Below are 12,998 nucleotides of genomic sequence, written 5' to 3'. Positions count from 1 at the left end.
GTAAGAGGTACACGAAGGGCTTCTTTACAGAACATTTCCAACCCCAGGTTCAGGGTATTTTGCAGTCATGTGGCTGGCTACAGTTGAAGGCTGCCAATGGACTAGATATCCCGTATAAAGGATATTTAGAGTTGGATGTGGAAGTACTCGGTAGAACTTTGTCTCGAATGGGTATTTTGGTTTTGCGAGATCCCCCTGATGTACAGACACAGACAAGAAAACGTAATGTTCCCGGCCTGTTAGGAATGAATATTCTGCAAAGTTGTAACCAAGAGCTGTTAAGTCAGCATGGCACCGCATTATTTCATTCCCCACCAGCTGTAGCTTTACCTGATGTGCTGAAGAACGCTATGTCTGAATGTCAGATTTTTGAACGTTTAACTGATTCTGAATTTATTGGTTGTGTCTCTACTCCCCCAGGTCCCTCCATCTGTGTTTCCTCTGGGTCATTTAAGCCCAGCCTTGTGCAGACAGGGAGTTGGTTCACTTATTCCTGCTGTATTTTTAGAACCCCCAGGTATAGGTGACCGGCAACTACCTGTAGACCTCCTGATTCCATGCTCCCTGGTAACTATTGGTGAGGGAACTGTCTATGTACCCTTGGTTAATATAGGTACTCAGGACAGGTGGTTAAGACCCCATACTTTTTTGTACTTTTTTGAACGACTTCTCAAGAAGAAGGACGGGTCAATTCGCCTGTGTGTTGATTATCGCCAATTAAATGCAAAAACTAGGAAGGATGCGTTCCCCTTTCCTCGCATTGAGGAGTCTGTGGATGCCTTGACTGGTGCTTGCATGTTTTCTACACTGGATTTGGCGAGTGGTTACAACCAGGTCCCCGTAGCTGAGAAGGATCAAGCCAAGACTGCATTCTGTACACCGTTTGGTCTGTTTGAATTCCAGCGGATGCCTTTTGGCCTTTGTAACGCACCAGAGACATTCCAGAGATTGATGGAGTACATCTTTGGAGATGAACGATTTCACTCACTCCTCCTATATTTGGATGATGTGGTTGTTTTTTCATCATCCTTTCAGAATCATCTGGAGCAGTTGGAGCTAGTATTACACCGGTTGCAACAGAATGGCTTGAAACTTAAGCTTAGAAGGTAAAGTACCTTCCAGCCAGAGGTAAAGTACCTTGGGCATGTCATCTCCGCATCTGGTGTCGCCACTGACCCCGAAAAGATCAGTGCTGTTAAAGAGTGGAAGACTCCATCTACTGTCGTAGAACTACGGTCCTTCTTGGGTTTTGCCTCTTACTACAGGAGGTTTGTGGAAGATTTTGCAAAGTATGCCGCCCCTCTCCACAAACTAGTAGCAAAGTTACAGCCTTCCAGTAAAAGAGCTAGGCCCAGATCAAACAGTTCCTGGGGTGATCACTGGGACTGGAGTTGCGATCAGGCATTCCATACTCTTAAGGAGAAGCTGATTGGGGCCCCAGTATTGGGGTATGCAGATTGTACTAGACCGTTTGTCCTAGAGGTGGATGCCAGTAATCTGAGGCTGGGTGCAGTCCTGTTCCAGGAACAGGAAGGAGGGCAGCGTCGGCCACTTGCATATGCAAGTCGTGGGCTCAGACCTACCGAGAGGAATATGACAAATTATTCATTTATGAAACTGGAATTGCTTGCACTCAAATGGGTGGTAACAGAAAAATTTAGAGATTATCTTCTTGGCTTTAAATTTACAGTCTTCACAGACAACAACCCTCTTTGTTACCTCCGTACTGCTAAATTGGGTGCCGTAGAACAACGTTGGGCATCGCATTTGGCACTCTTTGATTTTAACCTGATGTACAGACCTGGGACATCTAATAAAAATGCAGATGCACTCTCTCGTCTGCCTCCTTCCCCGCTGCCTAGTTCTATGGGAGAAGTTGCTCCTGGTATCACGGTTCCCAAAGATGTGGAACGAGCTTGCACTAAAAACCATCAGCAGTTGTCCGCTGTTACATCCATTATTGAGGCAGCTCCAGCAAGAGGTAAACCTGACCTACAAGTGTTACAGGCAGAAGATCTAGAGATACAGGTTTTCCTGGTGTATTGGAAACGTGGTGGGGTCCCCTCAGCTTTGGAGCGGACAAAGGAATCTCCAGCAGTCTTGGAAATGGTTCGCCAGTGGAATAGAATCCAAGAACAGCAGGGAGTCTTGTATCGGCGGAGTCATGTCCCTGGGGGTAGCGAGGAAGTGTTACAGCTGCTGTTACCACAGAGGCTGAGAAGTGAAGTGCTTACTAATCTCCATGACCATCACGGTCATCAAGGGGTGGAACGTACTACCACCCTTGTACGTCAACGCTGTTACTGGCCCTTTATGCGTCAAGATATTGAACGTTGGTGTCAATAGTGTACTAGATGCCTGGCAGCCAAAGCTGTACAGCCAAAGTTGAGAACTTTTATGGGCAGTCTGCTTGCTTCTAGACCCCTAGAGATTGTGGCCATTAACTTTACCACGCTGGAACGAGCTAGTGATGGTAGAGAGAACCTCGTTGTGACGGACGTGTTTTCTAAGTTTGCACAGGCATATCCTACATCAGACCAGAGAGCTGGGACGGTCGTTCGAATTCTTACGGAACGATGGTTTTATACCTATGGTGTCCCAAATCGGAACCATTCAGATCAAGGACGAAACTTTGAGGGAGAGCTACTGAAACGCCTTTGCCAGTTGTATGGAATTGCGAAGTCACGTACTAACCCTTACCACCCAGAAGGTAATGGGCAATGTTAACGCTTCAACCGGACATTGCACGATTTGTTGCGCACTTTACCCCCAGAACAGAAAAAGAGATGGCCTCAACATTTGCCGCAGTTATTGTTTGCTTATAACACCTCAGTGCATAGCTCTACAGGATTTTCTCCTTATGAGTTGATGTCTGGGAGAAAGCCTCTTCTTCCTATAGATTCACTTCTGGGACTAACTGAGGAGATGACAACGGGGGGACAGCAGAAGATTGGGTTTGAGAACATCAGACGCATTTAACCTCAACATATCTTAAAGCACAAACTCAATTGGAAGCTGCAGCCGCTTCTCGAGCACAACATCGCTCTGTCCCTTTGCCAATTTTGCCTATTGGTTCATGTGTGTACAGGCGAAGTCATCCCCCTGGTCGCCATAAAATCCAAGACCAGTGGGAGTCTGTTGTATATGAAGTAGTACGATGCCTGGATGAGGTTGGGTATTATACAAGATCAAGCCGAAGGGTCAGTCGGGCCCAGAGCGGAATATCCATCGACAAGAATTGCGCCCATTGCCAATGGATTTAGGCTCCCCTCACCCATGTGCGATTGATGTGGAGTTATCTAGAGATGTGACGTGGCACTCAGTCCTGACCCTAGTACAGACGAGGAATTTGACTTGGGGGTGTGTGTACTGTCTAATCCACATGATTCAGAAAGACAAAAATGTGGTGCAGCCCCGTTGGTATCCAGGCAGCTATATGAACAACCGGCTAGTCCAATTTCCAATTCCATGGAAATGAGTCAAGACCTTGAGCGTGGTAGATCGGAGGAAGAAGAACAAGCATCAATTCAAATAATGCGACGGACCGCACGGCTAACAGCAGGCCAGCACTCTAATCGGTTCCATCTCCCTTGTGCGGCCGTAAGAAATGGGGATAGTGGGGAGGAGGTTACAACTCACCCTACAGTCAATTCATTACATGTTGTGTTTAGACCCTGGTGTTGACCTTATTTTGTTTCTGTCACCGGGACGGTGACATTTTACGAGGGGGTGAATGTAACAGGTAGGACACTAGGACCCAGTAGACGCCACCTTCAAGCGCTTCATTGCTCAGCTGGCTATTTAGTGTGACGTAGTTGCAACGCGACAAGTAAAGCTAGCGTTGCAGCACAGTGTGTCTGTATAGCGTGGGGGATGAAAGAACCAGGATCGTGGGGAAAGAACCAGGATCGTGGGTTCAAACCAGTGCTGTTGTTTCTTGAGGCTGGAGATTGGCCAGTGGACAAGTCGATTGTTCTAGGCAAACTGTTGCAAGTACCAAGTTAGATTATGAAATGTTAAGTATGTTTTAAATGACCGTAAAGGCTTGGTATACTGATTCTCTATTTTTTGTCACAGTAACACAGTTTGAGATGCTTTGAGTTTTGAGGATACATCGTGTAAACATTTTGTTCGCTATTCAAGTATGAATATGTCTATGAATATTGACTGTATGCTACTATGCTAGTATGAAAGAAATATCTCATGACATTTTGTTATTGTTATAGGGAACATGTCCAGTCACTGTTTTTCCTAGTAATTTTAGATATACAATCTGCCTACCATAATTTTTAGCGTTATGTTTACCGAATGCCCTGTGGGCATGTGAAAAGAGAGAGAGAGGGGTTTGTTTGTTTTATATTGTATTTTTGTTTTGTTTTGTTTTGAGTCCTCTTGATAACCTTATGTACACTCTGTGGGGTTCTTTTCATTGAAACACTTATTGGGTAACGTATAGTTTCCCAAAGAGACAAACGCCTGTGTAGAGTGGAGGGGGAATATTGCTGTGAATCACGTGTACTAGATTTAACTGGATTATATTTACCAGTTGTATTCTTCTTAAACTTTATTTATTAAGAGTGACGTGTGGTGTGATTTAAACACTGGCACATCTCTGGAGGGAAACTTAGCACATGCTCTGAACCCTTCTGTGTTTTTAATTGAGGGAAGTTTCATGAGAATACATTTGTCCTCTTTTTTAAAAATTGTTTATTATTGAATTACTGTGAAATAAATGTATATTTTTTGACACACCAGCTTCCATCTGCGTCCTTTAATAAGGGTGGCTTGCGTGAAACCAGGTAGTTCTTTTGAACTGACTATTTCTCAATTATGAGTTTTTGATCTATATTGTAGTAGTTTGAAGGAAGCGCTAAAAGACCCCTGGTGGCCACATTTGGATGGTTTTGCAAAGGTGGAATGTCCTTCCTATTTCTTGGCTGGGTCGGATCTCCCTTCTGAAGATGAATATTCTTTGCCCCATTCAAATAATTCCAATAAATTTCACACACAAAACCATCAGGAAATTGAATCGTTGGTTTAGATCCGTTTTATGGGCTAAAAAAAGCATGTATTCAAATTTCAACTCTAATGCCTGGCTCACAGTACAGGAGTTTTAAAATCCTAACCGATTTTGAAATCTGGTTGCAGCACACACTAAAGGAGAATCTTTGCAGATTTTGTTCCCTCAAATCTTAAACATGCTCACACTACAAGATTTGAAAATCGCGGCGCATCACACACTACACAATGTTATTAAAATTATCGTGCCAGAGGATGCACCTTGATATGATTCCCACCACGCAACAGATCAGAAGCGGAAAAGTGGATGTAAACTAAATATATGTCCTTCATGTCAAGTCATATTCGTGAAAATGTTGCCTTGACCAAGGAAAGCAAAATCTTTTTAAAAAAATCATCCTTTTAACATTTAAGGATATTTCTAATGAATGGGGTCAGCTCTGGTCAATACAATGAATCAATGCCATTGATCTATATGAAGTGACGCATCAGCTTCAGCGTTACCCATGCGCAGGATTTCTGCTCAGCTGAGCCTTATAAAGTGGAGCTCAAAGTTAAAATTAAATATTAAAATAATTAACAGCTTGTTTCATTACATCTTAGAATGAATCCGAATTTTTATTCATTTCCGTTGAATGTGTCATGATTCTGGCTCTCTGGCTCTAGGAACCTAGTCCAACCTCTCCCACAGCCAATAACCTTCTCTCCTCCTTCTCTCCTCTAACCGAGGAAGAAGTATCTAAACTTCTCCTCTCCAGTCATCCTACCACCTGCCCTCTATACCCCATCCCCTCACACCTTCTTCAAGCCATCTCTCCCACACTTCTACCAGCACTCACACACATCATCAACTCATCCCTCCATACTGGCATTTTTCCTACAGCATTTAAGCAGGCTCGGGTAACCCCACTGCTTAAAAAAAACAACTTTAAACTCATCACTTCTAGAGAATTACAGACCTGTCTCCCTCCTACCTTTCATTGCAAAAACACTTGAACGAGTTGCTTTCAACCAAGTATCATCTTTCCTGTCTCTGAATAACCAGCTGGATGTTAACCAATCTGGCTTCAAGAAAGGGCATTCGACCGAGACCGCATTACTTTCAGTCACAGAAGCCCTGCGGATCGCCAAAGCTGCTTCCAAATCATCAGTTCTCATTCTCCTAGACCTGTCTGCTGCCTTCGACACTGTGAATCATCAGATCCTTCTGTCCACCCTCTCATCACTGGGCATCACTGGATCTTCCCTCCACTGGTTTGAGTCCTATCTCACAGGTAGGTCATTCAGGGTCGCATGGAGAGGCGAGGTATCCAAAGCACATCGACTGACCACAGGGGTTCCCCAGGGGTCAGTCCTTGGACCCCTCCTCTTCTCCATTTACACCACATCACTGGCACCCATCATACAGGCACATGGTTTCTCTTACCATTGCTATGCTGATGACACCCAGCTCTACCTCTCATTTCAACCAGACGATCACACAGTAGCTGCACGTATCTCTAGCTGTCTGGCGGACATCTCGGCATGGATGAAGGAACATCACCTGCAGCTCAATCTGGCAAAGACTGAGCTTCTCGTTCTCCCTGCCAATCCGTCTCTACAGCACGACTTCACTATCCAGTTAGACTCATCCTCAATCACCCCATCAAGGTCAGTCAGAAATCTTGGAGTAATCTTTGATGACCAGCTAACCTTCACAGACCACATTTCAAAGACAGCTCGATCATGCAGGTTTGCAATGCACAACATCAGGAAGATCAGGCCTTTCCTAACTGAGCATGCAACACAACTTCTTGTCCAGGCCCTGGTTATTTCTAGGCTTGATTACTGCAATGCTCTTCTAGCTGGTCTTCCATCATGTGCAACTAAACCCTTACAATTGATCCAGAATGCTGCTGCTCGTCTTGTCTTCAACGAGCCCAAAAGGGCCCACGTCACTCCGCTGTTCCTCTCCCTGCATTGGCTACCACTCGCTGCTCGAATCAAGTTCAAGGCGCTGACACTTTCTTACAGATTGTCCACCGGCTCAGCTCCCTCCTACTTTCACTCGCTCCTACGGGTCTACATCCCTACCAGAAGCCTACGATCGGCCAAGGAGCGACGGCTCGTGGTGCCTTCACAGCGAGGCACAAAATCACTGTCCAGAACATTCTCATTCACGGTTCCATGCTGGTGGAACGACCTACCCACCCTCGTCCGTAATGCAGAATCCCTGACAGCATTCAAAAGACAACTGAAAACTCATCTCTTCCGTGAGCACTTAACATAGAAAAAAAAAAAAAAAAAAAAAAACCTTTTTCTTGAAATCTTCGCTTGTCTGGTTTATGCTACTCTGAGCAATGTTTGAACTTTGTATTCTGAGCACTTCTTGCATTGTTTTTGCCTCTCCACGATGACTCGCTTGGTTTAATCCTCAAATGTAAGTCGCTTTGGATAAAAGCGTCTGCTAAATGACTAAATGTAAATGTAAATGTCTTTCTCCTTTTACTCTGTCTCCCCCTTTTGGACACGCACATACACATACACACTCGCTGATTGCCACATCTCTCTCATTCATTACACACACACATCTCTCTCATCACCCCCAGCTCTTTCAACTCTCTACTCGTTACCTAGTCACCCTTTCCTCACCTCTTTCTCTAATTATTTCTGCTTCTTGTAGCCCTGTTTTTCCCTATCTCGTTGCCAGATTATTTCAAGTGTAATGCGTATCAGACTACAGAGTACTGACCTCTCGTTCCTGTCTTATATTGTCTTGTCATGTCCTGTGCATCTCTGGTGATTATTTTACCTCTCTGCATTTGAGACTAAGTTGTGCTTGTTACAGAGTACCCGTCCACTACCAGTCCTACACCATCTGCTGAGGATTTCTGTTCGTATTCTGTTCGTACAGTACTTTATCTGTTAATTAAAGATTGTATTGCTGCATCTCGCTCTTGGGTCATCCTTCTCTCCACATTACAGAATGAACAGTTTAATGACTCACTCAAAGGCAGTGCCTTGCCGCTACCTAGTGTCGTAACAGTGTAACTGGACTGAGTCTATAACACGCAGAGACGAGCTATGATACTGGTGAAATATCAGCAGAAAGCCTCTCGTTAGGTGAGATTCAAGGATCGGAACTTGATCTAACAAGCTTATTGTCAGGTTTATGTTCTGTTATTATATTATGTGGACCCTTATTTTGACATCTTCGGTTTCATTACTGAACATGTACTAGTCTTCGTGCCTGCTGACAACAGCATAACACTTATTTATTTAGCAATAAATAAAGATAATACCGCATATCACGCTGTTGAGTCACTCAAAATTACCTCAATGGAAATTCCTTCACCACAGCCCTACTTGTTTCTTATTGGCTATTGTGACAGTACTGACGTAATCACAATCTTGCTAGTCCAGATAAATATCAAACATTTTTGATATGATCGGGGCGAGCCCGATTTGTGTGAGAGCAGATCGGGAGGTGCAAGATTCGATCTGTGAACGCCTCACATTACCTGATAATCTGCGCCGAACATCGGAACCGATTGAGGTCCTCGACAAGATATTTTCTCTGATTCTAGGGAGGGGGAAATCGGGCATAAATCGGCCTAAAACTCCTGTAGTGTGAGCCAGGCTTAATGCTTTCATCTTCAGTGGGAGGTCTTGACCTTCCAGATATTCAGAGATATCAGTTAAGTGTTCATTTACGTCTCATCTCTGATTGGATACATAAAGGGTCCAGAACAGTGTGGTTTGATATTGAAAGTTCACTCAGTAAACTTCCTTTAGTAAATTTGCTTTTTCTTAAGAGGTTTAAATGCTTGAAATTTGCTTGTAGTAACCCTATCACAATTTGTACAATGAAGACATGGCAGTTTATTAGACGTTTGGAGGGTAGAGCCTAACTCGCCTTAAGATTTACTCCTATTTGTGATAATTATGACTTCCTGTCGGGGACTGTAGACCTAAGCTTTCGAGACTTGCCATACAAAGGTCTCATCACATTGCACGATGTATTTGATGGGCACATTTTAATGTCATTTGACCAACTATTTGACAGTAGACGAGTACAGTATCCTATGACAGGATTTGTTTCGTTATTTACAACTAGGAGACTTTGTGAAAAAAGACACTACTTTGCTCACAAATCAAGATATTTCAGCTGTTGAGAGACAACTTTTCTCACATATGAACAATGCTACAAGTTATTTTTACAAGGAACTTAAGGATTGTGGCTCTTCAAATACAAACTTCCTCAAAGAGACATGGGAAAGGATACTTAATATACAAATCACAGATGACAAATGGGAGGAAGGATGGAAGAATGCAGAGACCTTAAGTATATGTAATAAAGTAAAAGCAATGTAGTTTAAAATATTGCACAGAGCTCACATTTCTCCCTCGGGTAGGCACAAGTTTAAAGATGACTGCTCCCCAATGTGCCCAAAATGTAAAACAGGTGAGGAAGATCTTATCCATGTTTTGGTTTTGTAGGGATATTAAGAACTTTTGGGTTACAAGAACTTAATGTTATTCTGTCTATTAACATTGGCTGTGATGTGATCCAAAATATATGATGGATATATGATGGCATTATTGCAGAAAAACAAAAAAGACACGTTGCAAGTTTCTAATATTCTGCGCAAGAAAATGTATTCTTCTGTACTGGTTGTTGGATAACGCCCCTTCGATGGCACTATGACACAAGGTTACTGTATACTTGAATATGTATCTTTAGATTACTTTGCCTGTGCTTCTTATTGCAAAGATGTCATATTTCACAGGAGGTGGGATCCAGTCTTGATATATATGGATTTAAATGTATCCTCTATTCTTACTAGAGGGTTTGTTTAATGAGGTTAAAATGTAAGGTATTTTCAAGTGTAAATATGATTGATTTACTGGAGTGGTGAGCCATAATATTTTTTATTTGTATTTCTCTGTGTTGTTCTCATGTTCGATTTTAGGTTATGTTTGTAATGCTTGACAATTAATAAACACATTTAAGAAAAATGCAACTGAATGCATATATACATATATCACCATAAACAATTATAGATAGAAAGATACTCTCTACTATTTTACATTCTAGCCCCATAACACTCAGACAAAATAGTACAAAAGAGGTGGTCACTGAGGTGGTACCCTTTCAAAAAGGTTCTAATTTGTACCATTTATTGGTACCGATATGCATATTTGAGGTACTTGTATGCATTCTTTAGGTACAAAAGGGTACCTTTTGAAAGGGTACCGCCCCACAGTGACAGCTTTTGTACCTTTTTTTTCTGAAAGTGAACGGAAATATTTTTATGAGAAAAAATAAATAAAAAAGAATTGGTTATCAATATGTAGATTTAAAGCCTTTTTTTTTCCTCAAGCCATATACCTAAATACACTGAACAAAATTATAAACGCAACACTTTTGTTTTCGCCCCCATTTTTCATGAGCTGAACTCAAAGATATAAGACTTTTTCTATGTACACAAAAGGCCTATTTCTCTCAAATATTGTTCACAAATCTGTCTAAATCTGTGTCAGTGATACCTTCTCCTTTGCCGAGATAATCCATCCACCTCACAGGTGTGGCATATCAAGATGCAGATTAGACAGCATGATTATTGCACATGTGTGCCATAGGTTGGCCAAAATAAAAGGCCACTCTAAAATGTGCAGTTTTACTGTATTGGGGGGTCCGGGGGTGGTCCGAAAACCAGTCAGTATCTGATGTGACCACCATTTGCCTCACGCATTGCACCTCTCCTTCGCATAGAGTTGATCAGGTTGTTGATTGTGGCCTGTGGAATGTTGATCCACTCCTCTGTGTGAAGTTGCTGGATATTGGCAGGACCTGGAACACACTGTCCTAAAGACCTGATCCAGAGCTTCCCAAATATGCTCGATGAGTGACAAGTCCGGTGAGTATGCTGGCCATGCAAGAACTGGGATGTTTTCGAGATGGTCTTCACTGCAGAACACGAAATCCAGGGGGAGGAGTTGGATCAAGATCCAACTCCTCTCACCTTATATATACCTAAACCTACCCATCTCCACCCCCTGATCCCTAAACCCACCCCTAATCCTACCCATCTCCACCCCCTGATCCCTAAACCCACCCCTAATCCTACCCATCTCCACCCCTTAGATCTGGATCCAACTCCGCCCCCCGGATCTCGTGTACTGCAATGAGGTGCTACTGATGTTTTCAGCTTCCAGGAATTGTGTACTGATCCTCCAACCGTGCATTATCATGCTGCAACATGAGGTGATGGTCGTGGATGAATGGCACAACGATGGGCCTCAGGATCTCGTCACGGTATCTCTGTGCATTCAAAATGCCATCAATAAAATGCACCTGTGTTCGTTATCCATAACATACGCCATCCCATACCATAACCTCACCGCCACCATGGCCCACTCGATCCACAACGTTGACATCAGCAAACCGCTCACCCACACGACGCCATACACGCTGTCTGCCATCTGTCCTGTACAGCGAAAACCGGGATTCATCCATGAAGAGAACACCTCTCCAAAGTGCCAGACGCCATAGAATGTGAGCATTTGCCCACTCAAGACGAACTGCAGTCAGGTCGAGACCCCGATGAGGATGACAAACATGCAGACGAGCTTCCCTGAGACGGTTTCTGACAGTTTGTGCAGAAATTCTTTGGTTATGCAAACCGATTGGTGCAGCAGCTGTCTGGGTGGCTGGTCTCAGATGATCTAGAAGATGCTGGATGTGGAGGTCCTGGGCTGGTGTGGTTACACGTGGTCTGTGGTTGTGAGGCCGGTTTGATGTACTGCCAAATTCTTTGAAACGCCTTTGGAAACGGCTTATGGTAGAGAAATGAACATTCAATTCACGGCAACAGCTCTGGTGGACATTCCTGCAGTCAGCATGCCAATCGCACGCTCCCTCAAAACTTGCGACTTCTGTGGCATTGTGCTGTGTGATAAAACTGCACATTTTATCACACTGCACATAAAAGTGCGCATAAAAGTGCGCACTAACACAGATTTAGACAGATTTGTGAACAATATATGAGAGAAATAGGCCTTTGTGTACATAGAAAAAGTCTTTGATCTTTGAGTTCAGCTCATAAAAAATGGTGGCAAAAAGAAAAGTGTTGCGTTTATAATTTTGTTCAATTTAAGAACTAACTCTTTCTATAGATATAAAATGATTAGTAAATTATATTTATGTTGGATTTTGACTTTTTTTATAATTATTTTTTTCTTTTATGTAAATACATTTTCCTTTAAAAAACTTGAATTAGTTGAGATAGGACTTTTAATAATTATTTTAATTATCTTATTGCCCAAATCAGATGGTGATTGTTTTCTCGCGGTGACTAGCTCCTTCATATAAGATAACACTTGTCCCAGCTACTTGGTCAACTAGTTAAATGATTAGTCGCGCAAGCTCTAATTTACATCAATGCGTGTAATACCTTATGTCTTTATGAGAAACAATTACTAAATAGAGAATTATGTCTGAACAGGGCTATTGTGTCATAAGCTGCTTCAGGCTTAAAGCAAGGGGCACCAGAGAGAGCAGACTAATTTGGAACAAGACAAGAAGAAGTCCGTAGAAGCTAATGTGTACTTGTGAAATTTTCTGGTTCAGGTCTGTAACTGTAATATCTATTATTTTCATTAGTTGTTGTCTCATCTAGAGTTTACTGTTGTTTCCCCTGTCTCTTTGTGCTTCAATTTCATTCCACGTTGGATTATCTATCGATCAGCCTGTGGTTTTCTGTGATTTCTTTTTATATATCATCCTTCAGGACTGTTGTGATTGTTTTCACTGTGGACTAAATAAACTCTGTTTACAGTATGACAGAACAAACTGACCATAGATAAACCCAGCGAGCACAGAATTCAGCAAGTTTGTTACCAGCAGCACAGCCCGAATGGCTCATCAGGAAGGGCAAATTCTCACAGTTGAACGAGCTGTTCAGGCATTGGTCACTGACGTATCGGTGCTCACCACA

General features: G+C 42.8%; 1 long non-coding RNA gene across 1 annotated transcript; it reads left to right on the top strand.

Moving 5' to 3' along the window:
• The first annotated feature begins 3,896 nt into the window (after nt 1-3,896).
• On the top strand, nt 3,897-4,900 carry LOC143752684 (uncharacterized). Its single transcript, XR_013207403.1, has 2 exons — nt 3,897-4,142; nt 4,227-4,900. It is a non-coding gene; the product is annotated as an uncharacterized LOC143752684 (long non-coding RNA).
• Nucleotides 4,901-12,998: the final 8,098 nt, after the last annotated feature.

The sequence above is a fragment of the Siphateles boraxobius genome, unplaced genomic scaffold, assembly GCF_051911475.1.
Source record: "Siphateles boraxobius isolate OS27281-9 unplaced genomic scaffold, OSU_SipBor_1 102, whole genome shotgun sequence".
NCBI classification, from domain to species: Eukaryota; Metazoa; Chordata; class Actinopteri; order Cypriniformes; family Leuciscidae; genus Siphateles; species Siphateles boraxobius.
This window is presented reverse-complemented; position numbering and strand designations above follow the sequence as displayed.